The sequence below is a fragment of the Anomaloglossus baeobatrachus genome, chromosome 11 (genome assembly GCF_048569485.1).
Source record: "Anomaloglossus baeobatrachus isolate aAnoBae1 chromosome 11, aAnoBae1.hap1, whole genome shotgun sequence".
Lineage (NCBI taxonomy): Eukaryota > Metazoa > Chordata > Amphibia > Anura > Aromobatidae > Anomaloglossus > Anomaloglossus baeobatrachus.
In genome coordinates this window covers 142778753-142806675 of record NC_134363.1, presented here as the reverse complement: position 1 = coordinate 142806675, position 27923 = coordinate 142778753, and the positions used below count along the sequence as shown (strand labels likewise).

Genomic DNA, 27923 nt, shown 5'->3' with positions numbered 1-27923 from the left:
AGTAATGTAATGCATGAGTCGGGCAATCAAAGTAAACATAACATATATGTCCCATAGTGGAACAAAGTACAAATGTAAAAAAAAAAACAAAAAAAAAAAACACACAGTAAAGTATGTAAAACAAAAAACCCCAAAACATTAAAATAGGTAAAAAAAACAAAAAACAGTAGCATATGTAAAATAAAACAAACACAAAAAAACCATAAAACAATTTTTACCATTAAAAACGCAGATTTCGTATACATACAGAAAATAGCAAAAAAAAATAACCCAAAACAAGTATCGGACTATACAGAATAACACAAACTACAAAACTGTCACAATATTTATCTCGTATGTTGAACGTTATAGAATAAACCAACCACCATACTAACAAAAATAAATAAATAAAATAAAATAAATAAAGTGCAATCAAAAAGTCGTATGTAAAGAAAATTGTAATCACTGAAAACGTCAACTTGTCGCACACAAAAATAATCCCTCGTTTAGCTGTGTTGGGGAAGAAATAGAAAAGTTATAGCTGTCGGAATTTCTTTCTAAAAACAACAAGATATAAAAAAACAACGACAAAAAGAAACAAAAATCCGGTATACATAGGCAGCAGTGCAAAACATTGCTGTCAAACCAAAGGGATACTAAACAAAAGGGCCACATTTGCTCACTAGAGGAAAAAAAAAGCTGACACATTTCCCAGGAACACACAAAAAATGTAGTTACTCCTCCCAGCTGGGAGTCACGTGGTTGTGGAGCCTTTTCTGTACCCAGATCCTCCATACTTTCTGACCTAACGGGGAGGAAATCTCAGGGTAAGTCTTCAGATCACACAAATCAGTTACTGAGGATCTTCAGACTGATACATTGTGCCATAGTTTACTGTCAGGATAGGAGAGAGTTAATGCTACTGTGATCAGATCACTAAGCTGATACATTGTACCGACCGCTCAGCTGTATATAGTCAGTACAAAAAGAAGGCTACTATCATCCACTAACTGCAGAGATCTAGGAAATAGGGAGAAACTAAATCCTACAGATCACAGGCCACTTTATATAACTTTATTCATATTTTGGCTAATCTGGACCTTGTTTTTCCCACTTTATTGATTGCTAAAGCAGATTAGTCACTAGATTTCACAATACATATTGCAGAGATGATAAACGTTTTCCTACTATGGGCAGTTTTAGTTCTCGTCTTCTCAGTGATAGACTTTTTTTTTATTTTTTTGCTTTTTTGCATTTGAACTGTGTAGGTTTTTCTTCTCTGATATTTCTGCATTATATAAATAGTGATGATCGAGCGTGCATGCCTACAACTCAGTTACTAAGGATCTTCAGACTGATACATTGTGCCATAGTTTACTGTCAGGACAGGAGAGAGTTAATGCTGCTGTGATCAGATCAGTAAACTGATACATTGTACCGACCGCTCAGCTGTATATGGTCTGTACAACAAGAAGGTTATCATCCACTGACAGCAGAGATCTAGGAAATAGGGAGAAACTTTAAATCTCCTCCTGTGTCTCGTTATTGGAAATGCAATTAGTGACTTTTGTATCTGCGACAAATTCATTAAACGAGTTGCGCCTTTTTTCAAGTTGCCTTTTGTGCTTTGATTTTCTGACTTATTTCATTGCAGCGTTTAGAAAAATTCATATTTAAAGGGAACCTGTCACCTGAAATTTCCCTTTTAAAGACCCGCAACACACATCCGTTTAATTTGTACGTGTGCGGTACGTATTTGCACATACCGGAGACACGTACACACGCAGACCCATGTTATTCAATGGTAGATGGCACACACACGTAAAATCACACGGAACGTGTGTCTGTGTGGTAAGTACGTGTGTGCGCTTTTCTACCCGGACGACGTGTCCGTTTTTGGCCGGCAGCACGCAGGCACAGAACCACTAAAGTCTATGGGTCCGTGCCTGCACGAACCGCACACGGAGTATGTCCGTGTTCAGCACGTTTCGTGCGTGTGCGTTTTTACACTAGCGATCTTATTTTTTTTTTAATTAAATTCAGTATTCTTACCTTTTTTTCTGCTCTTCTCAGTCATACTTACATTGGCCCTCGGTTTTTTTCTTCCCCCGGCTTATACCGCTCCCCAATCACCAGCGCTGTGAGGAACAGCTGTGCAGAGAATACGCGGCAACAATTACTTTGAATATGCCGGCCGCTCATTAATCAATCTCGTATTCCCTGCTTTCCCCACCCACAGACGCCTGTGATTGGTTGCAGTCAGACACGCCCCCCACGCTGAGTGACAGCTGTCTCACTGCACCCAATCACAGCAGCCGGTGGGCGTGTCTATACTGTGCAGTAAAATAATTAAAAAAAACGGCGTGCGGTCCCCCCCAATTTTAATACCAGCCAGATAAAGCCATACGGCTGAAGGCTGGTATTCTCAGGATGGGGAGCCCCAAGTTATGGGGAGCCCCCCAGCCTAACAATATCAGTCAGCAGCCGCCCAGAATTGCCGCATACATTATATGCGACAGTTCTGGGACTGTACCCGGCTCTTCCCGATTTGCCCTGGTGCGTTGGCAAATCGGGGTAATAAGGAGTTAAAAGCCCATAGCTGCCAATAAGTCCTAGATTAATCATGTCAGGCGTCTCCCCGAGATACCTTCCATGATTAATCTGTAATTTACAGTAAATAAACACACACACCCGAACAATCCTTTATTAGAAAAAAAACACTAACAAATTGCCTTGTTCACCAATTTTATAAGCCCGAAAAAGCCCTACATGTCCGGCGTAATCCAGGTTGTTCCAGCGTCGCTTCCAGCTCTGCTGCATGAAGGTGACTGGAGCTGCAGAAAACACCACCGCTCCTGTCAGCTCCACGCAGCTAATGAAGGCAATAGCGCGATCGCATCTAATGTATGCGGCAATTCTGGGCGGTTGCTGACTGATATTGTTAGGCTGGGGGGCTCCCCATAACGTGGGGCTCCCCATTCTGAGAATACCAGCCTTCAGCCGTATGGCTTTATCTGGCTGGTATTAAAATGGGGGGGACCGCACGCCGTTTTTTTAAATTATTTATTTATTTATTTTCCTGCACAGTATAGACACGCCCACCGGCTGCTGTGATTGGGTGCAGTGAGACAGCTGTCACTCAGCGTGGGGGGCGTGTCTGACTGCAACCAATCATAGGCGCCGGTGGGTGGGGAAAGCAGGGAATACGAGATTGATTAATGAGCGGCCGGCATATTCAAAGTAATTGTTACGCGTATTCTCTGCACAGCTGTTCCTCGCCGCGCTGGTGATCGGGGAGCGGTAAGTATGAGAGAGGGCTGCTCACTTCAGTCACTCGGGGGATTAGCAGTCACTGGTGAATCCTTCATAGGTGACCGCTAATCAGTACGCGGCACACAGACAGAGCCGCAGCATGACAATGAAGTCGGGTGAAGTTCACCCGAGTTCATTCTCATCGCGCAACTCTGTCTGCTGTCAGCCGACATGTATCAACGACATTGTGCAACACACAAACGGACATTCCACATACACATACACGGGCATTTTACACACATACACGGGCATTTTACACGTACACACGGCTCGCATACGCCATCACACGAATGCCATACGTACCGCAGAAACGCCCCAAAAAACGGAACACGGACCCGAAAAACGGATTGTGTCATACGGACGTTTTTTTTGCGGAAGTGTGTTTTTGGCCAAACTAAAAGTATCCCCTTCTGCAGCTCCTGGGCTGCATTCTATGAAGGTGCACCTTGTGCCCTGACTCCCCTTCCAGACCCCAAAAATAACTTTATAAAACCTGGCCCTTAGGTATGCTAATTACCTTGGTTGGCCAGATGGGCAGGCTCATTTTCTGCTCCTTACCCCCCTCCTGCCGCTGATCGCTGTCCTCCATCCTTGAATGACGTGATGACGCCCTCCGCCATCCTCCTCGTCGCATTTTCAAATCTCACACCTGTGCAGTTAGGTTGGCTCGCGCAGCCGCAGTTCGCTCTACCATATCGTGCACAGAGCAACCCTACCTCACACCGGTGAGCTAAATGCAGAGGCGCAAGATTATGAGCGGGTACGAGCATGGCGCTGGTGAGGTCAGCGCTGTGCATGACCTCACCAGCGCCATGCTCGTACCCGCCAATAATCTCGCGCCTGCGCATTTAGCTCACCAGCGCGAGAGAGGGAAGCTGTTTTCTGCTCTGCCCGCGATATGGCAGAGCGAACTGCGCCTGCGCGAGCCAACCTAACTGCACAGGCGCGAGATTTGAAAATGCGACGAGGTGGATGACGGAGGGCGTTATCCCGTCAATCAAGGAAGAAGGACGGCGATCAGCAGCAGGAGGGGGGAAAGAAGCAGAAAATGAGCCCACCCATCTAGCCAACACAGGTAATTAGCATACCTAACGACCAAGTTTTATAAACTTATTTTTGGGGTCTGGAAGGGGAGTCAGGGCCAAGGTGCACCTTCATAGAATTCAGCACAGGAGCTGCAGAACGGGATTCTTTTAATTTAATAGGTAGAAATCTGATGACAGGTTCCCTTTAAAAGAAAAAAAGTTTTGGTACCATGTTAGTTGAAAAAGGATTGATTGATCTCAGTGAGAGAAACAAAATTATAATCTTGTAGTTCTGATACCTTTAGTTAGCCATTAAAAGGTATCGGAATTACAAGAATATCATTTTGTTTCTCTCACTGAGATCAATCAGTCATAGAAATTGATTTTCTAAATGGGCTATAGTAAGCAGTGGGGTGCCGCAGGGGTCTGTGCTAGGACCGATTCTTTTTAATCTCTTTATTAATGACCTTGTGGATGGGATTGATAGTAAAGTGTCAGTTTTTGCTGATGACACCAAACTATGTAGGATATTAAAAACTGACCTTGATAGTACAATATTACAAAAAGATCTGGATAAGATGTCAGAATGGGCAGATACTTGGCAAATAAGATTTATTATTGATAAATCTGGAGTAATGCACCTAGGACGGAGTAATCCTATAACTACGTATACATTAAATGGAAGTAAACTCGGGATTACAGAACAGGAGAAGGACTTGGGTATTCTCATTACAAATAAGCTGAGCAGCAGCATCAATGTCAAGCAGCAGCTGCTAAAGCAAACAAGATTTTAGGGTGTATAAAAAGAGAGATTAGATCCCGCGATCCCAATGCATTGTTACCCTTCTATTAGGCCCTGTGCGCACTGGAAAATTGAATTTTCTCAAGAAAATTCCGCAGGGTCTGAAAGATTACCGCACCCGCGGTAAAAAATGCGGCAAACCGCACACGAAAACCGCATGCGGTTTGCTGCGGTTTTACCGCGGTATTGTTCGCGGTATTGCCGTGGTTTTGCCGCGTGCGGGTTGGTACATGTGCTTTACTGCATTCACTACAATAAAGCACATTGGAAAAAAAAAAAAAGTAATTTCATGCTGAGATAGATAGAAGAATAGATAGATGGAAGAATAGATAGATAGACAGAGAGACAGAGAGTCCCTGTGAGCACACGCTGCATTTCTCACGGTCAGTAGTGAGTTCACATTACCGGCCGTGGGAAATGCCCTGTGGTTACCTCTGCTGTCTCGCTGCGAGGCTGCATTCAGCAGTGTCAGTGTCACTCGCTTCTGGATGCAAGCATCGCAGGACATGGATTATGCCGGAGCTGTGTGGATTACGCCGGAGCGGTGTGTTTCGGGGGGTTAATAAACGGGTGAACGAGGAGGCTTATTTGTGTTTTATTTAAAATAAAGGATTTTTCGGTGTCTGTGTTTTTTCACTTTACTTACGGGTTGATCATGTCAGCTGTCTCATAGACGCTGCCATGATCAAGCCTGGAGTTAATGGCGGTGATCCGCCACCATTAACTCCTTACATTACCCTGACTGCCACTGCTACACGGCTGCTGGAAGAGCTGGAGACACTCCGGTAGTGCCGCATAATGGATGCGACAGTCCCGGGGCAGCTGCGGCTGATATTCTTGGCTGCGGGAGGTGGGAGGGAGGCGGGGGACATTAACCCTGCCCCTCTCCCTCCCCAGCCTGAGAATACTGGGCCGCTGTTGTGTGCTTACCTCGGCTGGACGGTAAATATACAGCGGAGCCCATGTTTTTTTGTTTTTTTTTTCTATATTTCCGTTTGCTTTCTATGTGTATTCTATATGTCTGTGTCTGTGTTCTATGTCTGTGATGTCTGTGTCTGTGTGTGTGAGATCTGTGTGTATTCTATGTCTGTGTCTGTGATCTGTGTCTTTACTCTCTGCACGGCTTCCTCTTCCTGTCATAATGACATCACTTCCCTGCAAAACCGCAAGCAAGCGATGTACATTACCGCAGGTAAACCGCGAAATACCGCAGGGAATAACGCAGGAAAACGCAGTGAACTGCACAGAATTTGCTGCCTGCGTTATTCCCTGCGGGATTTCACGATTACATTGGAGTCAATGGAGTGAAATCCCGCAGCGACGTGCGGAAAAGAATTGACAATTGACATGCAATTGTTTTTGCTGCAGGAATCCCGCAGCAAAACATGCAGCTGTCAAATTCCGCATAGTGCGCACAGGATTTTTTTTCAATAGGTTTTGCTGGTGATTCACTGCAGAGATGTTATGAACATTTTCTGCAGCGAAACATGCAGCAAATCCGCGGCAAAATCCGCGGCAAAATCCGGTAAGTGCGCACATAGCCTTAATCACTTATAAGGCCACATCTAGAATATGGGATCCAGTTTTGGGCTCCACATTTTAAAAAAGACATTCAGAAATTAGTCAGTTCAAAGGCGGCAAAGTTACTTTAAGAAATACAGACATGATTTGGCCCCTAAGTATAGCGGACAGATACAATTTAGCTACTTAAAGGGGTATTCCCATCTCCAAGATCCTATCCCAATATGTAACAGGTGGTTCAGATTTGGGTGAAAAGGGTTAATAGACCGCGCTGTCTTAGAAACGAGGAACCATGTAGAGGGAATGATTTTATTTGTCTACACTTTTTAAAGCCTTATGGCTTCTTCCTCAGGACAAATCATATATGAATGACTTCCTGTGTTTGCAACATGTCCTTCTATGATGTATGGGTCACGCTTGGGAAGTACCAAGCAAACGGCTAAGGGGAAGGGAAACCCTGAATCTAGGGAAGGGATAGATGGTGACCCCTGACCAAACCACCAAACCTACTGCTAACCCCTGGTTTATGTCACCACCCTAGATAGGGTCTGCACCTATGCCTCAAGCCGAATACCTGACCCTGAAATAGGCTCTAGGTAGGGAGCGGATGGGATGAGTGCTTAGTCAATGCCAGTAAGCTCTAAAGAAGACACAGGGAAATACACACAGGAGAAAGTAAAGAAACAACTTATCTCCAGATGACTCAGCAGGAGGAACTGCAACAACAACTAAGTTTTTCCAGATGAATACAAGCCAACTGCTTGCACTGACGACTTGTTAAGAGTATTAGACCTATCACCAGCACAGAGTAAAGAGGAGTGAGGGGATTTAAAGACAGAAAGGGAAGTGCTGATGATTAACAGCTGAAAAGGTGAGGAAATCCACAAGGTCCTAAAGAGAGAGGGAAAATCTATGTAGCCAAATGCTGTGATCTTCTAGAGCCGGAAACTACAGGACTGTCTCTCATGCGTGCCTCACCCGTAACAGTATGTTATGTATAAAGATTTATTTTTATTGGAAATTGGAAGCTGGATCTACCATTCCTCTTCCTCAGTAAGCAAAATGTTCCCTGATGCTTTGCCGCAGTGAAGCTCCATTTCTGGTCCTGCAACCTTATAGTTCATTTTTGGCATAAGAGGCATGGAATATATAGTGTCATCCATTGGCCAGGTCCTCTTCTATCTCAGTCACAGGAACATCCCCTAATTGTACTCCATGCTTCCTTTTAAATTCCTTTATAAGACTGGCATCCCCTTTCTCTGGACTTCCTCCTCCATCTATTGCTCAATGCTTTGCTTCCGGAAAATTATCCAGTTCATGGAGCAGCTGCACCTGCTGAATTTTCCTAATAATTATTCAGTGAGCCTAGTAGAAAGGTTTGGTATAATGTGTATAATGTATCCACCAATGATCTAAAGCTGAGAATTTTTACTATAAGGGCTCATGAAGACGTCCATGAAACTTGATCCGAGCACGTCCCGTAATGCATAGACTATGGATCTCCCTACCCAAACTCAACAGGCACATGTAAGCCTAAAAGGCTGTCAAGCTCTGGTCAGGAGCCTCCTGACAATCTGTACATAGCAGTCCATCGGCTCGGATCAAGTTTCATGAACGTCTGCATGAGCCCTTATAGTATGAATTCTCAGGCACTCTGATAATAATAATCTGTATTTCTATAGCGCCAACATATTCCGCAGCGCTTTACAATTCAGGAGGATCGTATACAAGCAAGTAACAGTTATGGACAATACAATATTTAGAGGAAAAAAAAGACAACCCTGCTCGTGAGAGCTTACAATCTACAATGAGATGGGGGGGGGGGGGCAAGGTACAAGTGCTTATTTCCAATGACAATCCAGCCAGCTCACGGAAATGGGGGATAGATAATGGCTTCCTGGACCAGTTGCCCAGAAGCTTGAGATGCATTTGGGTGCCATGGAGTTTGACTTGGAGTTATGTTGTGAGAAGTTGTAGAGGGACTATGTGAGTTTAGTTTGGCTAGGGAGTGTGATAAGCCGCCCTAAAAAGATGCGTATTTAGGGTGCGCCTGAAGCTGAGTAAGTTGTGATTTGTCTAAACTTCTTCGGGTAGAGCGTTCCAGAGGATTGGTGCAGCTCGGGAGAAGTCTTGGATTCGGGAGTGGGAGGTTCGAATTAGTGTGGATGTTAGGGGTACTTTGCACGCTGCAACATCGCTAGCCGATGCTGGCGATGCCGAGTGCGATAGTACCCGCCCCCGTCGCAGATGCGATATCTTGTGATAGCTGCCGTAGTGAACATTATCGCTACGGCAGCTTCACACGCACTCACCTGCCCTGCGACGTCGCTCTGGCCGGCGACCCGCCTCCTTCCTAAGGGGGCGGGTCGTGCGGCGTCACAGCGACGTCACACGGCAGGCGGCCAATAGAAGCGGAGGGGCGGAGATGAGCGGGACATAAAATCTCGCCCACCTCCTTTCTTCCTCATAGCCAGTGGAGGCAGGTAAGGAGATGTTCCTCGCTCCTGCGGCTTCACACACAATGATGTGTGCTGCCGCAGGAACAAGGAACAACATCGTATCTCCTATTGGTGCGACATTATGAAAATGTCCGACGCTACACAGATCACCGATTTACGACGCTATTGCGATCGTTTATCGGCTCATCTAGGCTTTACACGTTGCGACGTCGTTACCGGTGCCGGATGTGCGTCACTTTCGATTTGACCCCGACGATATCGCAGTAGCGATGTCGCAACGTGCAAAGTACCCCTTAGTCACTCCAAAAATAATACATATTAATAATAAGAAATTTATTACATATGTTATTTTGTATCTTTCTATGTTTTGTTGAAGTTGATAATCTTCCTGCTTATTAGAAAAGCTCAAGAAAACTTTCTAAACAAATTTATAAATAACATTTTTTATGTGATTATTATTATTATTGTTACTATTATTATTAGTAGTAGTATTATTAGTAATAACACATTGCAATCCAACTGTCCTTTACTGTTGTCTTTTTTAGAGTCATGTCCACAGGGGTATCAGATGCAGGAGGGGTTGTGGTTATTTCTCAGGTGAGACCACAAAATTATGAAGAAAATGGACCTGAAGAAGGAGAGACCTGCAATGCTCCAGCCGGCATGCCGAAAACAGTTCTTGCATTTTACCGCGGAGAACCCGAAGTTCTTGGGGTAAGTCCACGCCATCTAGTTGTTAGTAGAGATGAACGGGTCATGGGGTTTCTAGTTTACCCACAGGAGAATTTGAGAATTTATCCATTTAAAGTTCATGTGTGTAGTTATAATGTAAGGTTTGAAAAAAAAATAAGACATTTATTCATCAAGTCACCGATGGATGGGAGAGGATATTGAATGAAGGGAAGAGGTATAAGTACAAACATCTGATCAAAAAGAGAAAATCTTACCTCCGGATTCTGAGTGTCAAACCGACATTCAGAACTGAAGTTTTAAATCTGTACACTATTGACTGATCCTACTGTGACCAACTGTACTGACTAAGGCCGGCGTTACACGGGACGATATATCGTGCGATCGCATGAGCGATCGCACCCGCCCCCGTCGTCTGTGCGTCACGGGCAATTCATTGCCCGTTGCGCACAAAGTCGTTTACCCCGTCACACGTACTTACCTCCCGAACGACCTCGCTGTGGGCGGCGAACATCCTCTTCCTGAAGTGGGAGGGACGTTCGGCGTCACAGCGATGTCACACAGCGGCCGCCCAATAGAAGCGGAGGGGCGGAGCTGAGCGGGACATAACATCACGCCCACCTCCTTCCTTCCTCATTGCCGGAGGACGCAGGTAAGCTGTGTTCATCGTTCCCGGGGTGTCACACGGAGCGATGTGTGCTGCCTCGGGAACGATGAACAACCGGCGTTCAGAAGGAGGAACGACATTATGGAAATGAATGACGTGTGAACGAGTAACGATAAGGTGAGTATTTTTGCTCCTTCACCGTCGTTCGTAGCTGTCACACGCTATGATATCTCTAACGATGCTGGATGTGCGTCACGGAATCCGTGACCCCCCGACGACCTATCGCCTGATATATCATAGCGTGTGACGCCGCCCTAATAGTTCTCATGATAAAGAAGGCTTATGCCCTTCTGAAAATAAAACTTTTGTCTCCAGACAAGAGTGCCTGCTTTGTCTATTGAGGGGGTTTTACATTAAACATCTGTTGACCATATTTTTTATAAGGGCCATTTTATCACAGGTGGGTCACAAGTGACAGTCATGTGGTATCACAAACTGCTCTCTGACCTTCTAGCATTCCTGCCTGATGTATTTGGTATCCTATGAATCTTTTCTGCTTTGTTTTAATCATTTTCCCTTTAGGACCTTGCAAAGTTCCTCACCCCTTCAGCTGCTTTTCATCAGCACTTCCTTGGTGTCTATATATACTCATTTTCCCATACTCAGTGCTGATGATAAGTCCTCTACCCTTAACAAGTCTTCAGAGCAAGTAGTTGAATCATATTCTTCTGGTGTAACCTGGTTGGTATTTGTAGCTCCTCTTCCTGAGGCATCTGGAGATAAGTTGTGGTTTCCTTTCCTTGTTTGTTATTCCTTTGTGTCCTTTAGTGCTTAGTTGGGTTGATGAGGAGCTCATCCCATCTGCTCCCGACCTAGGACCCAGATACAGGGTCAGATATAGGGTCAGGTATCCTTCTTGGCGCATAGGTTCTGCATCTATCTAGGGCTATGGTGGAACCCTAAGCCCAGAGGTAGGCTTGGTCAGGGGTCACCATCTCTCCTTTTCCTAGACACAGGGTTTCTTTTCCCTTTCACCATATGCTGGGAACTTCCCTCTACCTAGCGTGACACATTTATGTACCTGTACAAATTACAACTTCTGTGTCACGCCAGTGATTCGCACTAGTGGCAATCACCACTCTACTTACTCAGGTCACCGCTCTGCTCTTCCCAGCCTCAGTTTGTCTCTCCTAAGTTGTCTCCTGTAGCCTTACCACACTTCTTCATCCTCCTGTTGCTGGTGAGTTTCCACCTGGCTATAGGGAGGCATAGCCTGACTCTACAGGAATTTAACGCCACTGTGACCGGCAGAGTTTAGGTTTCCGAGCCAATCCCCAAGCAGCAGGGAGTTGTTTCTTCTCCTCAGGGGAGCAGCTGGAATAAAAAGCAACAACTGGCCAATTTTGACCTGGAGACTGATGTTCTTTAAACCATAAAGTTTGATAATCTTCTGTGACAAGTTATCAAGATGTCATATGATTTGTTAATTTCAGCTTGGCTATATATGTACATTGAGGTGTAATATATGTATATATTTTTTTTTTTTGTACTATCACTTGACTGTTGTCACACTTGGTACAGGGAGGTACAAAGCGAAAAGGAAGGGAAACCTTGTGCCTAGAGAAGGGGGAGATGGTGACCTCTGACCAAACCTACCGCTGGTTCCTTGCTTCCATCACCACCCTAGATATGTTCTGCACCTATGCGCCGAGCCGGATACCGGACCCTGGCTGACCCTGAAGTAGGCCCTAGGTACGGAGTGGATGGGATGAGCGCTTAGTCAACCCAACTAAGCACTAAGGAAGACACAGGGATAACAATCGGGGAAAGTAAACAAATAACTTATCTCCAGATGACTCAGGGAGAGGAACTGCAACAACAAGAAAAATTCTCCAGATGTATATAAGCCGACTGCTTGCACTGAAGACTTGCTAAGAGTATTAGACCTATCAACAGCACAGAGTAAGAGGAAATGAGTTTATATAAAGACACAAAGGGAAGTGCTGATGAAAAACAGCTGAGAGGCTGAGGAACTCTGCAGGGTCCTATAGGGAAAGGGATGAAAACTAAGCAGTAGATACACAGGATACCAAATACACCAAGCAGGAATAATAGAAGGTCAGGGAGCAGTTTGCGCAGCCAAACGCTGTGACCTTCTATAGCCGAACACCACAAGGCTGTCTGTCACCCGTGACAACTGTCTCCTACAGTTATACTATTAATGTGTGAAATGTATCTCTCTTATTTTCCAGACAACACAGATATTTACAGGAATCATCTTTATATCCTTTGACATTGTTATGACAATAGCCTTTGCAAATACTATTAATTATGTTGGATTTCTAATCTATACTGGAGTCCCCATATGGACTGGAATATTGGTAAGATATACGCAGTTAAAGCAAATGTCCAGTTACAATGCTGACCTGATATGTATTTCATTTGTTTCTTGCTGCTTTTTAGCTTAGACACAAGAGCTGTGATCAGTGACTATGGCATAAATCCGGTGTCTGCGGAGAGTCCGCGGTGGTCGCAGACACAGCTCCTGTCTCAGTGTTGGCTCTGGTTGCTTTTCTCTCCTTCCTCAATGAAGTCCCACAAGTGTTTACATCTGGTCACAGCTGAAAGCAGTTGATCATTGGGGGTGCAGGTGGTTGACCCCCATTGATCTGATTGTGAAGACCTATCCTATGGAGGGTCATTAGTATCATAGTAGGGAAACACTGTTCACTAAAATAAATAAATAATGAAAATCTGCAATAGTAGAAAAGATGAAGGTCGACAGTGGCGTTGTTGCCTTCTTCTTATTGTCTCAGTACATCATCCATCTCATCGGTGTTACACCTATTTCTCGCTTCTGACAATGGATTTAGGAAACCATGACCAAGTGTGACTCAGGATGACAGATGCATAAATCACATATTATTTTATTGATAAGCTCGTTTGTGGCACCCAGGGGGCAGGGTTCAGGTCTGGTATCGTACCTGTTACTCGTCACCGGGTCGGTGCGGAGGTCTGGGATGTCACGGGTGGCCTGCCCAGCTTCGTGCCTCGAGGTGTCCATAATAAAGGGGAATAGGAGGTGGATGGGTGGTTGATTGTCATGACACCACATGCGGTATGCGGCTAGGTGTTGGCCGCCACTGCTTTCGCTGTCCTCCGGGGCTGATGGTAGTAGCAGCCGAGATGTTTCTGCTCCCCACAGGTGGAGCGGGCCCCTGGGAGGATGATGAAGGGAGTAGTAATGGCGGGCACCGAGGTGTGGCGGCGGCGCTGGCAATAACAGGCTCACACAGTCTTTGCGGTTCCAGGTGTCTTTACTCACAGTTATGCTGCTCGCCTGGGAAATACCGGTCACCCGCTGTCATGGGCCCCGTCGAACCCGCATCCTTTGGAGGTCAGTCCGGTGCAGTGGTCGGTGGGCCCTTCCTCTATGCGTCGTGTAAGTTGGATCCCTGTGGCTTAAAGCTACTTGGGGACCCCAATCCATATTGAGATAAAACTCCTGTCTCGTTTGCAGGTGCCGTGGCTCCGCAGTGGGGCCTGACTCAGGCCTTAGCCCCCGGATCCTAAATGACACTGTGCTTTGGGCACTGTGTTGGCCAGTGAAACGTGCAATCTCCCTGTCCCAGCATATTTTGGAATACCAACTTGAATTATGATCTTCTATAGGGTTCTGCACCCTGTGCTGCACTGGTCCCGAGGGAACAATTAAGCTCTCCCCTTGGCGACAGGTAAAACTCCTGTGTTCCACTAGAGCCACCGGTGAGACCGTCTACTCCCTTCCTCTCCTGCTGGAGAACCCTCTAACTGTTGTGTTGGCTCCTGACCCCCCCCCTGGTGGCGGCTCCTCTCCCGGGTCCCTGTCACTAGTGGGTGGCGGCACCCCATGTTTGGTGACTGCCTTAAACCTGACCTTAGCCCGGTCCCCAGTGTGGAGGGCAACCTGGTTGTGTGTGTGATTTGTAAGTGGTGGAACTGGTACCGACGTCCTCCAGATCCAGGTTGAGTACCAAACCTTAAGAAAGGTGCAGTATCCTGTAGCGACTGAGGCCTCAGGGGCGCCACACATTTACTTTATCTCTAAAATAAAAAATATATTTTTGTTATGTTCATTTTTATAGCTTCTTATTTCCGGATCTCTATCGGTAGCAGCTTCAGTGAAACCAACAGTTGGAAAGGTAACAACAAAGTTTGGCAAAAGTTTTTTGGTAGACTTCTCCATTATCTCTTAGCCACAGTATATGGTAGCTACGTGCCATCGCTATATGGTGTGCACTCAGAAGCATAGCCTTCTCTGTGCTCACATAATTGTCTCCCCACAGTAACATATGACACACAAACTTGACAGCTAGTGGCGTAGCTAAAGTTCAATGAGCCTGGGTGCAGAATTTGGACCTGGGCACTCTCCCCATCCCTGCACGTTGGTCAGATGTATGGGCCCCTGTAGCTTTTTAAATCCTTAAAGACATACGAGTTGTCCCCCATCCTCTTATACGTCAGCCATCCTGGTATATATGTCCCCCATCATGGATTAATGTCCCCCATCCTGGGCCCCTTCTGGTATATATGTTCCCCAGCCTTGGCATATATACTGTATATATACCTCCTGGTATATATATTCTCTATCCTGGGCCCATTCTGGTATATATTTCTCCATTCTTGGCCCATTCTAGTATATATGTCCCCCATTCTGGGCGTATCCTGGTATATATGTACCCCATCCTGGGCCTCTTCCTGCTATATATTTCCCCATCCTGGTATCTATGTTTCCTATTCTGGGCTCATCCTGATATATATTTTCACCATCCTGGTCCCATCCTGGTGTATATGTTCCCATCATGGTATATATGTCCAACATGCAAGGCCCATCTTAGTAAATATTTCCCACATCCAGAGCCCATCCTGGTGTATTTTCCCCCCTTCCTGGTATATATGTCCCCATCCTGATATAAATGTCCTCCATCCTGGTCCCATTCTGGTATATATGTCCCTATCATGATATATATGTCCTCCCAACCTGGGCCCTTCTTGGTATATATGTCCCCCATCCTAGGCCCATCCTGATATATATGTCCCCCATCCTAGGCCCATCCTGATATATATGTTCCCCATCCTGGCCCCATTCTTGTATATATGTCCATCATTCTGGGCCCATTGTGGTATATATGTCCTCATCATGCTATATGTGTCCCCCATCCTAGGCCCATCCTGGTATATATGTCCAACATCTAGAGCACATCCTGGTGTATTTGTCCCCCTTCCTGGTATATATGTCCCCATCGTGATATATATGTCCTCCCAACCTGGGCCCTTCTTGGTATATATGTTCCCCCTACCCTGGGCCCATCCTGGTAAATATGTCCACCATCCTGGTATATATGTCCCCCATCTTAGGCCCATCCTAGTATATATGTCCCCCATCCTAGGTCCATCCTGGTATATATGTCACGCATCATATGCCCATTCTTGTATATATGTCCCTCACCCTGGGCCTATCCTGGTATATATGTCCCCATCATGATATATATGTCCCCATCGTAGTGAATTTGTTCCCCACCCTAGACCCATCTTGGTATATGTGTGCCCCATCCTGGGCTCATGCTGGTATATATGTCCCCTATTCTTGGCCCAGCCCGGTATATATGTCCATTATCCTGGGCCACATCCTGGTATATATGTCCCCCATAGAGTTATGTATATATGTCCTCCGTCTTGGTAGTTATGTCCCCCTTCCTGAGCCCCTTCATTGAATATATATCCCCTGTTCTGCTGCTGTTTTCGAACGCATTTAAAAAAAAAAAAACATTTAAAAAAAAACATTCTTCTCACTTTCCTCCACTCCCTCAACAAGCAGCATATTCTTCTGTAGCCGGCACAGAGGCCAGCAGCTGACATCGGCATGCATATTATGGAGGCGCATGACGTCACTGCTATAAAATGTCAATACCTGGTACACTGACTTCAACTTTCTGTGCAGGGACCTGACGGGTCTCTGTGCCACAATACACTTCAGCTGAATGTGACTCTTCGGTACAGCCCTTTAAGTAATGATGTCACTTTGTGTTTTAGGTAAAATCAAGCTTGGTGATGAATATTTTAAGTTGTCTGGCTGCATTTTGTGGAATGATAATGAGTGCAATTGAGCTTTCCTTATTATCAAATTTTACCCCATACATCATGCCGACGTCATTTTGTGCATATTATAAAAGTGACAGCCAATGCTTAGGATCTTTTACTCCTATGGTAAGAATCATATTTGTGTTATTCTTTTATTAAAATTGTGTTTATAACAACCTATCTCTGTGTAATTTTTGTGAACATTACTAATTATAGGGGAAAGTATGACATTAGAAAGGCGTGGCTGATATAAGCTTCATGTAATTAGTTTCTGAGCATCTTATCATAAGTATCTTGAAGGGATCTCTCATAATGGAACATATGCACTGCAAATCGTGTTTTATATTTTTGTGCATTTAGTTCATTCTTTGCGCTTGTAAAGGTGAAATTAGCAAAACACATTGTGTACACCTACCTAGGGTATGAAAATCTCATGAGTGTGCATGTAAAGACTCCTGGAGATGAATCCACACAGTGAGTCTATTACATGCTACAGTGCTTAAGTTTATAATTAATGCACTTATGAATATAGATGTAGTAAGCATTGACTTGCAAAATGGCACAATACTTTCTTAGCATAGTCCTGAACCACGTTACCTGACAAACTATGAAGTGCTACATGTGTACAGGATCACAATCAATAATAGTACATACATGAATACATCATTAGGATACCAAACGTACAAAAATAAATCACCATAATCATCATCAGTACAGGAGTACATCATTAAAAGGCAAGTAGAAAGGATGTTCCAGCATCTCTAGGAGATAAAATAACAAGTGCTTTATGGAAAGTTTAAAATCTTCTTACCATCAAATAAAACGACACATACAGGCATATGGACAGAGGAGCTCTTTCCTACGCGTTTCACCCTGTGTAGGGCTTAATCATGGAATGTGTAAAAAGGGTCTCTGGACAAATATTTTAATGCAATACACGTCAAGAAACATGGTTCAATTAGTTGAAAACACACCCTTCACATTTAACATGGACAGCATTAGATTAGCGCAAGTGTAAAGAACATAGAGACCAATGCGCAAGAAATATATAGATAAAGACAGATCAAAAGACAATTACATGTAAAACAGTTAAAAGTTACATCATTAAAAGCGCCTACAGTACATGAACACAGCACCACAACCACCATCAATACATGAATACATTACCAGAAGTACAAGTGCATCTCAATAAATTAGAATATCCTCAAAAAGTTAATTTAGTTCAGTAATTCAATACAAAAAGAATAACGCATATATTATATAGTCATTAAACAAAGAGGGATCTATTCCTATATATTATATAGAGTCATTACACACAGAGGCATCTATTTCACATGTTTATTTCTGTTAATGTTGATGATTATGGCTTACAGCCAATGAAAGCCCAATAGTCATTATCTCAGAAAATTAGAATATTATATAAGAACAACTGGAAAAATAATTTTAAAGTCAGAAATGTTGGCATCTACTGAAAAGTCTGTACAGTAAATGCCTCAATACTTGGTCGTCTCCTTTTGCATGAATTACTGTGGCAATGTGGCATGGAGGCGATCAGCCTGTGGCACTGCTGAAGTGTTATGGAAGCCCAGGTTGATTTGATAGCCACCTTCAGCTCGTCTGCATTGTTGGGTCTGGTGTCTCTCATCTTCGTTTTGACAATACCCTATGGATTCTGGGGTTTAGGTCAGGCAAGTATGCTGGCCAATCAAGCACAGTGATACTGTGGTTAGTAAACCAGATATTGGTACTTTTGGCAGTGTGGACAGGTGCCAAGTCCTGCTGGAAAATCATATTTCCATCTCCAAACAGCTTGTCGGCAGAGGGAAGCATGGTGTGCTGTAAAATTTCCTGGTAGACGGCTGCACTGACTTTGGTCTTGATAACACAGTTGGCCTACACCAGCAGATGACATGGCTCCCTAAACCATCACTGATTGTGGAGACTTCACACTAGACCTCAGCAGCTTGGATTGTGGCCTCTCCACTCTTCCTCCAGACTCTGGGACCGCGATTTCCAAAGAAATGCAAAATCTACTTTAATCTGAAAACATCACCTTGGACACTGAGCAACAGTCCAGTTCTGTTTTTTCTTGGCCCAGGTAAGACGCGTCTCACATTGTCTATTGGTCATGAGTGGCTTGACACAAGGAATGTGACACTTGTAGCCTATGTCCTGGACACGTCTGTGTGTGGTGGCTCTTGAAGCACTGACTCCAGCAGCAGCAGTCTGCTCCTTGTGAGTCTCCCACAAATTTTTGAATGGCCTTTTCTAAACAATCTTATCAAGGCTGCGGTTATCCCGGTTGCTTGTGCACCTTTTTCCACCACACTTTTTGCTTCCTCTCAACTTTCCATTAATATGCTGAGATACAGCACTCTTTGAACAGCCAGCTTCTTTAGCAATTACTTTTTGTGGCTTACCCTCCTTGTGGAGTGTGCTAATGACTGCCTTCTGGACATCTGTCAAGTCAGCAGTCTTCCCCATGATTGTGTAGCCTACTGAACCAGACTAAAGGCCGCTTTACACGCTACGATATATCTGACGATCTTGTTAGCGATGTGACACGCCCAGATCATAGTTACGATTTGCCGAGATCGCACATAGGTCGTTTATTAGCGGTCACACATAACGATCGCACAAGCGACGCAAAATCGTTCAGCGATATATTGTTTGACCAAGGTGGTCATGTGGATATTGATCGTCGTTGGCAGGGTGTCAAACGTACCAATATGTCTGCTGCGATCCAAACGACGAACAATATTTTGAAAATGAACGATGTGTTAGCGATCAGCGATTTTCAACCTATTTGCAATCGTTCGGAGTCGCATGTAGGTGTAACACGGAATGACGTCGCTAACGATGCCGGCTGTGCGTCACGGAAACCGTGACCCTGCCAACGTATCGTCATACAAATCTAAGCGTGTAACGCCGGCTTTAGGGACCATTTTAACCAATTTGTTAGCCGTTTCAGGTGTTTTGTGGTAATTATTCTAATTTTCTAAGATGACTTTTGGGTTTTCATTGGCTGAAAACCAGAATCCTTAACATTAACAGAAATAAACACTTGAAATAGATCCCTCTCTTTGTAATGAGTCTATATACTACATGCATTCCCTTTTTTGTATTGACATACTGAAATAAATGAACGTTTTGAGGATATTCTAATTTATTGAGATGCACTTGTACTATCAGTATATGGATACATCACCAGGAGCATCATTAATTTGTGGTTACATCACCAGAACCACCACAACTACAATATTACATCACCAAAATTACAAACAGTACATGAAGACATAACCAGAAACATACTGAGTCTTTTCTGCACATTGCCCCTTCTCTATACTTTGCCACATACTGTGCCCTCAAAATGTGCTTTGCTTATCCTGCCAAGTCTCTATAATGGCTGCACCCTTTCCTCACACTTTTTTTCCCCTTCTGTATAATGTCTGCCCACAATGCACCCTTTCTATACTGTCTCTTCACACTGTGCACTCCACACACACACTCCCCGGTCTGTATTCTGTACACCCTTCTCACACTTTTCCCATAATACTGTCCCTGCACAATATCCCTAAACACTTCTCTCACCACATAGCATATACAGATATGCACTAAGGATAATAGTAGGAGCGGGCCCCTGAAACATTACATCTACAGGAGTTTTTCAGAAATCCCGTATCCATGAAATACTCATCCACTACCTCGTTTATCCTTCTGTCCCTGAAAATCCCTCTACCAGTGATGTATCTAGAGTTTGATGGGCCCCTGTGCAAAGTTTGGATCTGTCCCCCCCAACCATACACCAGCACTTGGGGTACGGGATAATGACACTGATACTCGGGATGCAGGATAATGAAGCTGACACTTGGAGAATGGGATAGTGTCATTGACACTTGGCTATTTCCCTCAGCACTAATGTTTCCCATGATCTGAAATCCTATGTTCTGATATCCATTTTGTCCTCCACATGCACCTTCTTCATGCTCTGCTATACATCTTTCTCTCAGCGTGCAGCTTTCCCATGCTCTGATATACATCTTTCCCTCAGCACTCAGCTTTCCCATGTTATGAGAGCATGGGAAAGCTGGGTGCTGAGGGAAAGATGTATATCAGAACATGGGAAAGCTGAGTGCTGAGAGAAAGAACCTCATTCCCTCAGCACAAAACTTCCCCATCCCACGTTTATATTTTTGTCCCCCCTCATATATATAGCTCGCCAACTACTATAATGACCCCCACATAGCCTTCAATATAGTAGAATGGGTCCCACATAACACTTCATATATTAGAATGCACCCCCATAGTCCTCCATGTAGTATAATGCACCGAATAGTCCTCAAATTATTATAATGCACCTCCCATTGTCCTCCATGTATTATAATTCACCCCATAGCCCTCCATATGTTATAATGTATGCCATAGTCCTCCATATATTATAATGTAGCCACATAATCCTCCATATTATATTATACAGCCCTCCATACCATTTATTGTAGCCCCATTGTCCTCCATGTTTTATAATGCAACCCCATAGTACTCCATATTATATTATGCAGCCCATATTCCAGCCCATATTCCATTTAATGCAGCTCATAGTCCTCCATGTATTATAATACACCCCCATAGTCCAAGTATGAGGTGTGTTTCATATTGTATTATGCGGCCCCTATACTGTTGCACCCCCATAGACCTCTGGTCATTGTGCACTGCACTGAGTAAAAAAAAAAACCACACAAGTCCTCACCTCTCCTCATTTCCCTGCTGCTCCGGTCAGTGTCCCGCGCTCCGCAGTATCAGCTTAGCAGTGTTCAGTAGTGATGTCACTGCGCTCTGCTACACTGAGAGGTCGAACGCAGGCACAGGGGGAGAATGATGAAGGATGGAGCGGAGCGGAGCGCACCGCTCCATCCTTCATCATTACTTTGTGCGGGCCCCCCTGACTCATGGGCCCTGTAGCGGCCCATAGCCTGCCACTGAACAGCACACCTTCTCTGTCACAGAGAGCAGCCGGCTGCTTCTCTGCAGGGCGGGCGCCGGGCCGCTAACCCTGCCGAACCCGGTCACAGTCGTGATCTCTGCGACCGCTGTCATTACGCCCCTGCTACTGCACATGATTTGGTGTTTTAAAACAGGGAACCTAAGGGTGGCTTTACATGCTACGAGATCGCTACAGCGATCTCATTGGGGTCACGGATTTTGTGACGCACATCCGGCCGCTGTAGCGATCTCGTTGTGTGTGACTCCTAGGAGCGATTTTGCAAAAACGTCCAAAATCGCTCCTAGTTGACATGTGGGTCCTCTCCCAATTATCGCTGCTGTCACTTGGGCGAAGTTGATCCTCGTCCGTGCGGCAGCACACATCGCTACGTGTGACGCCGCAGGAACGAGGAACCTCTCCTTACCTGCAACACACCAGCAATGAGGAAGGAAGAAGGTGGGCGGGATGTTCGTCCCGCTCATCTCCGCCCCTCCGCTTTGATTGGGCGGCCGCTTAGTGATGTCGCTGTGACGCCGAGCGAACCGCCCCCTTAGAAAGGAGGCGGTTCACCGGTCACAGCAACGTCGCCGAGCAGGTAAGTACGTGCGACGCTGCCGTAACGATAATGTCCGCCATGGCAGCGATCTTCACATATCGGCATAACGATAGGGGTGGGTGCTATCACGCTCGCCATCGCTAGCATCGGATAGCGATGTCGCAGCGTGTAAAGCCCGCTTAAGTCCTCTTCTACATGCGCCTCATCAGCCAGATTTTGGCAGCATACGTGCCTACAGTCTACATTGTCCAGTAGGAGTCCCATGGCGGGTGGATTCACTTTTATTGTCAGTACTTGATGTTTGCAGCTGATTCTGCAAAATGAGATTTATAACTATTCATTTTTTTTTTTTTTTGTCTTTCAGGCTATTTATTATGCTTTTTTATCATTTAATTTAATCCTTTTTGTGGTGATGTTTTGCATTTCCACATCTACAAGTGTGTTTGGCTGCAGAACTGTCTGCCGATCGTCTTTTCAAGAAATAGTAAGTTGTCGATTTTCTATAGCTTATTTACAGTTGAGGAAAGAAGATTGGCATGACCGTGGCCCGGCGTCCACATTGATACTTTGTGTTACCTGGACCAGGACAATGTGTATTTCCTTGGCCGCTTCTTGTGAATATTTTTGCAAAAATTCACCAAAACAGCTTGGCGTAACTTCCACCTATTTTAAGTGGCTACAAAAGTTAGGTCTCACGTACATATAAAGCCGTGTGCACAACCTTAATACAATGGCACAGAGAGACCCTGATGAAGGGCAACCACCCCGAAACATGTGTCTACAAACAGAGTGTTGAGTTTGGTTTTTAATTGTAAAACAAGGTTTGTTAAAGGGTAAATATTGACTTTAAGGATTCATCCAATAGATGGTGTAAAGGTGGCTTTACACACTGCAACATCGCAAATGACATCGCTGTAACGTCACCGGTTTTGTGACGTTATAGCGACCTCCCCAGCGACATTGCAGTGTGTGAAACACATCAGCGACCTGGCCCTGGCTGTGAAGTTGCTGATCGCTACAAATCATTCAGGACCATTCTTTGATCCTTTGTTTCCCGCTGTGCAGCAAAGTCTCAGTGTGTAAAGGGGACTTAAAACACACATCCGTGAAAACCACCGTGAAAACTGTCGGCAGACAGCAGACAGAGTAGCGCGATGAGAATGAACTCGGGTGAACTTCACCCGACTTCATTGTCATGCTGCGGCTCTGTCTGTGTGCCGTGTACTGATTAGCGGTCACCTGTGAAGGATTCACCGGTGACCGCTAATCCCCCGAGTGACTGAAGTGTCCCCCCTCTCTCATACTCACCGATCCCCGATCACCAGCGCTGCACGGCGTTCACACTGTTCCGGCGGCTTTTTCTAATTTGAAAAAGCCGGCCGCTCATTAAACAATCTCGTATTCCCTGCTTTCCCCGCCCACCGGCGCCTATGATTGGTTGCAGTGAGACACGCCCCCACGCTGAGTGACAGGTGTCTCACTGCACCCAATCACAGCAGCCGGTGGGCGTGTCACTATGGAGTATAGAAATAAATAATTAAAAAAAACGGCGTGCGGTTCCCCCCAAATTTAATACCAGCCAGATAAAGCCATACGGCTGAAGGCTGGTATTCTCAGGATGGGGAGCTCCACGTTATGGGGAGCCCCCCAGCCTAACAATATCAGTCAGCAGCCGCCCAGAATGGCCGCATACATTAGATGCGACAGTTCTGGGACTGTACCCGGCTCTTCCTGATTTGCCCTGATGCGTTGGCAAATCGGGGTAATAAGGAGTTATTGGCAGCCCATAGCTGCCAATAAGTCCTAGATTAATCATGTCAGGCGTCTCCCCGAGATACCTTCCATGATTAATCTGTAAATTACAGTAAATAAACATACACAACTGAAAAATCCTTTATTAGAAATAAAAAACACAAACACATTCCCTGGTTCACCACTTTAATCAGCCCCAAAAAGCCCTCCATGTCCGGCGGAATCCAGGATGGTCCAGCGTCGCTTCCAGCTCTGCTGCATGAAGGTGACCGGAGCTGCAGAAGACACCACCGCTCCTGTCACCTCCACGCAGCTAATGAAGAGAGCCGCGTGATCGGCTGAGCTGTCACTGAGGTTACCCGCGGCCACCGCTGCATCCACCGCTGGATCCAGGTAACCTCAGTGACCGCTCAGCCGATCATGCGGCTCTCTTCATTTGCTGCGTGGAGGTGACAGGAGCGGCGGTTTCTTCTGCTGCTTCGGTCACCTTCATGCAGCAGAGCTGGAAGCGACGCTGGACCATCCTGGATTCCGCCGGACATGGAGGGCTTTTTGACCGCTAATCAGTACACGGCACACAGACAGAGCCGTGGCATGACAATGAAGTCGGGTGAAGTTCACCCGAGTTCATTCTCATCGCGCAACTCTGTCTGCTGTCTGACAGTTTTCACGGTGGTTTTCACGGATGTATGTTTTAGGTCTGACAACGTCCCCAATGACTAGCTAGGGCGTTCTGCAGGTCCGGATCGCTGTTGCGTCGTTGGCCAGGTCTGCCTGTTTGACAGCTCACCAGAGACTTTGTAGCGATCCCGGCCAGGTTGGGATCGCTGGTGGGATCGCTAGAAAGTCTCAGTGTGTAAAGGGGCCTTTAGAGTTCAAATCCACTTCTATGAAGAGGGTTTTAGCAAATCTTTTCATTGACACTATAGTTTGGGTGAAAGGGCGTGGCCCTGCAATATTAGGGTCACAAGCTGCAAACAAAAAGGGGGAAGCTCTGCAGTCTTGAGAGCCCAATCACAATTTTACACCCTTGTGCACTACAAGCACTAAAAACTGAGAAAATATATATCGTCAACAAAAGCTAACATTTTGGATGTTGTATCTACAGAAGTTAATGCAAGAAATTGTTTTTGTTTTCTTTCAGAATGTGGTCATCTATCAAACCACGTCCTCAAATCATGCATCTGATCCCACCAGAGATGTTATCTCCTGACTCCACAGAAGACTTCTCATCTGCCCCAAAGACACAGACATGAAGTCACCAGTCGTGACGCACCAATGGCAAGAAGAATACAAGACAAATCAATCACATTCCCCTTATGCACAACCTGTGACTTTACAACATTTCTAGTCCCTATGCACTGCCCAAATTTTTCATTAATAAGCAATGTATGGTAATATTATGTCCAACTGCAGTATATACTATCACTAACGTATTACATTTTGTACAATACAAGTAATAAACAAAGGGGTAAAAGAAATAAAGTACATAGACGCAGACGTCCAGGATCACATCTTTTTTTTTTTTTTTTTGAAGCTTGTTTCCTTTATTTTATGTGTAGTAGTTGTCTTATTTATTCATTTTTTTTCATGCACTGGCTTTTTATTCAGCCTTTGAAACCAATTTGAAGAACTTGAACTGCAGTGTAAAGCATGTGGGAGAGATAAAGCTGTGGCTTGCACTTTACATAAGTTGTTGAATAGTCAGATCGAACAAGCAGAGCTACAGAGTAATTCACAGAGCGACTAATTGTTTCTTAGATAAGGCTGGGTACCTAGGATTACGTCTTTACTGTGCTATATGTGTTATTTATTCACAAGGAGGTACAGAACGTTTGATGGTTGTAAACAGACTAAAGGCCGCTTCAGACGCAACAACATCACTAACGAGATGTCGTTGGGGTCACGGAATTCGTGACACACATCCGGCCTCGTTAGCGACGTCGTTACGTGTGAAACGCACGAACGACCGTTAACGTTCAAAATTACTTACCTAATCGTTGATCGTTGATGCGTCGTTCTATTCCCAATTATCGTTGCTGTTGCAGGACGCAGGTTGTTTGTCATTCCTGCGGCAGCACACATCACTACGTGTGACACCGCAGGAACGAGGAACATCACCGTACCTACGGCCGCCGGCAATGCGGAAGGAAGGAGGTGGGCGGGCGGGATGTTCCGCCTGCTCATCTCCACCCCTCAGCTTCTATTGGGTGGCCGCTTAGTGACATCTGTGCCATCCCAGGAGCGCTGGTCCTGTTCTGGGACGCCACAATGCAGGGAAACTTCTGGTCACAGGTAGGTTAACTTCAATGGGGAATTTGTGACGCCATTTTCGGTATTTGCGGTCAGGGGTGACCGCCACTGCACTTTAGGGGGATGCCTGGGGGTGATGTTAATTGCAGTCAGTTGTTGTGGCCTCCCGAGAGTGAGGCTGGCCCCAGGGCCCAGTGTAAGTGTGTAGTACCACAGGTCGCAGAAGAACTCACACACAAACAGCAATGTCTTTCAGGGTTTTTACTCACTTTTTCAGATGTCACACTGGGTCAACCCGGGTGATGCTGCGATATTCAAAGAGAGGAACCAGGCTCCTTCAGGCTGACCTTGGGGTGGCTGCTGACTCGCCTTCCTAGCCCTCTGGTTTCTGTGGTGACCCAGACTTGAAGTCCTACGTGGTCACCCAGGGAAGTTGCTTCCGCCTGTTCTCCCCTTTTCGGCCCGTTTGCTTGCAGCCTGGACTAGGTAACTCCGGCTGCTTGGTTTTGTCACTATGGGCCCTCTCTTTGCTGCTTGGTTCCGGACTCTGTGTAGTTTTGGTGAAGGGGATGAAGTGCAGGTTTAGCAGGCCTAGTAAATGGGTTCCTGCTCTGGGAACCTGCTGTCCCATATGGGCCTAGTCCACCAGGCAGTCCCCTTACTCAGCTACCTGTCAGCACTCCGGCCCCAGGTGGTTTTCAGGCGGCACTGCAAGGTAGCCGTTCTCCCCCGCCAGCAACCACTACACCGGCGGTGTCCGACTAGTGACAGCCCGCAGGTTCTCTCTCTGCAACTGCTCTCTCTCCCTGAGCTTCACTAACTGACTGGCTCACTACTTCCTCCCTTCTGTGCCTGCCTCCGCAACCTAGCAACCAGCCTCTCTACCACGCCCCTTGAGTGGAGATGGAGGAAACGCCCCATCCTGGGTCTCCCAGGGGTCCCTTCAAAGGTCAATGTGGGAGAACTGGTTACTATGTGTCTGTGTGTCCACACCCTGGTCAGCTTTTGGGATTACCTGTTTTGTACTCACTCAGCCTGAGTGCAGTACTCAGTAGTGCCTGACCAGGTCAGGGGCGCCACACATCGCTGTAGCGCCGCACGAACTGCCCCCCTTAGAAAGGAGGCATTTCGCCAGAAACAGCAATGTCGCTAGGCAGGTAAGTGACTGTTCTTAGCGATGTTGTACGCCACGGGCAGCGATTAGCCCGTGACGCACAACCAACGGAGGCGGGTGCTTTCACCAGCAACATCGCTAGCGATGTCGCTGTGTGTAAAGTGCCCTTAAGCAGCACAATAAACTTGATGGTTGCAAACAGACTAACTGCCAGGATTTGCATCTTGCTTCCACACCCCTGCCAGTGCACACAAGACACAACTTGGAGACCCATCTTGGAGTCATGATATTTAAAAACATTTCAGGCAGACAGCAGGACAGTGGTATCAATTGTCCCCATTCCCCATTGTGTCTGTGCACAGCAGCCAGGTATGGTCCATACAACACACAGGATGTGGCCTGGCATTTCCATTTTTAGAAGTGAGCACACAGCGACCGTGCTTTCTGCAGCAGCGCATCCAGGCCAGAATAGTGGCCTAGAAATTTCTGTATAACCAGGTTGAGTACGTGAGGTATGCAAGGCACATGTGTGATGTCGCCCAAGCGTAGTGACGCCTCCAGGTTTACACCATTATCGCAACAGACTTCACTGGCTCTAGTTTCAGTGGAGACAGCCATTGATGAAACTCGACTTGGACAGCAGTCCAAAACTCTACAGCTGTGTGACTGCGTTCTGCAATGCTTTTCAATTTCAGCACTGCCTGATTGTGTTGACTTCCACAAAGGATGTAGCCTGGCATTTCCATTTTGAA

General features: G+C 45.7%; 1 pseudogene; it reads left to right on the top strand.

Moving 5' to 3' along the window:
- The first annotated feature begins 744 nt into the window (after positions 1 to 744).
- On the top strand, positions 745 to 25296 carry LOC142256130 (membrane-spanning 4-domains subfamily A member 4A-like; annotated as a pseudogene).
- The last annotated feature ends 2627 nt before the right edge of the window (positions 25297 to 27923 follow it).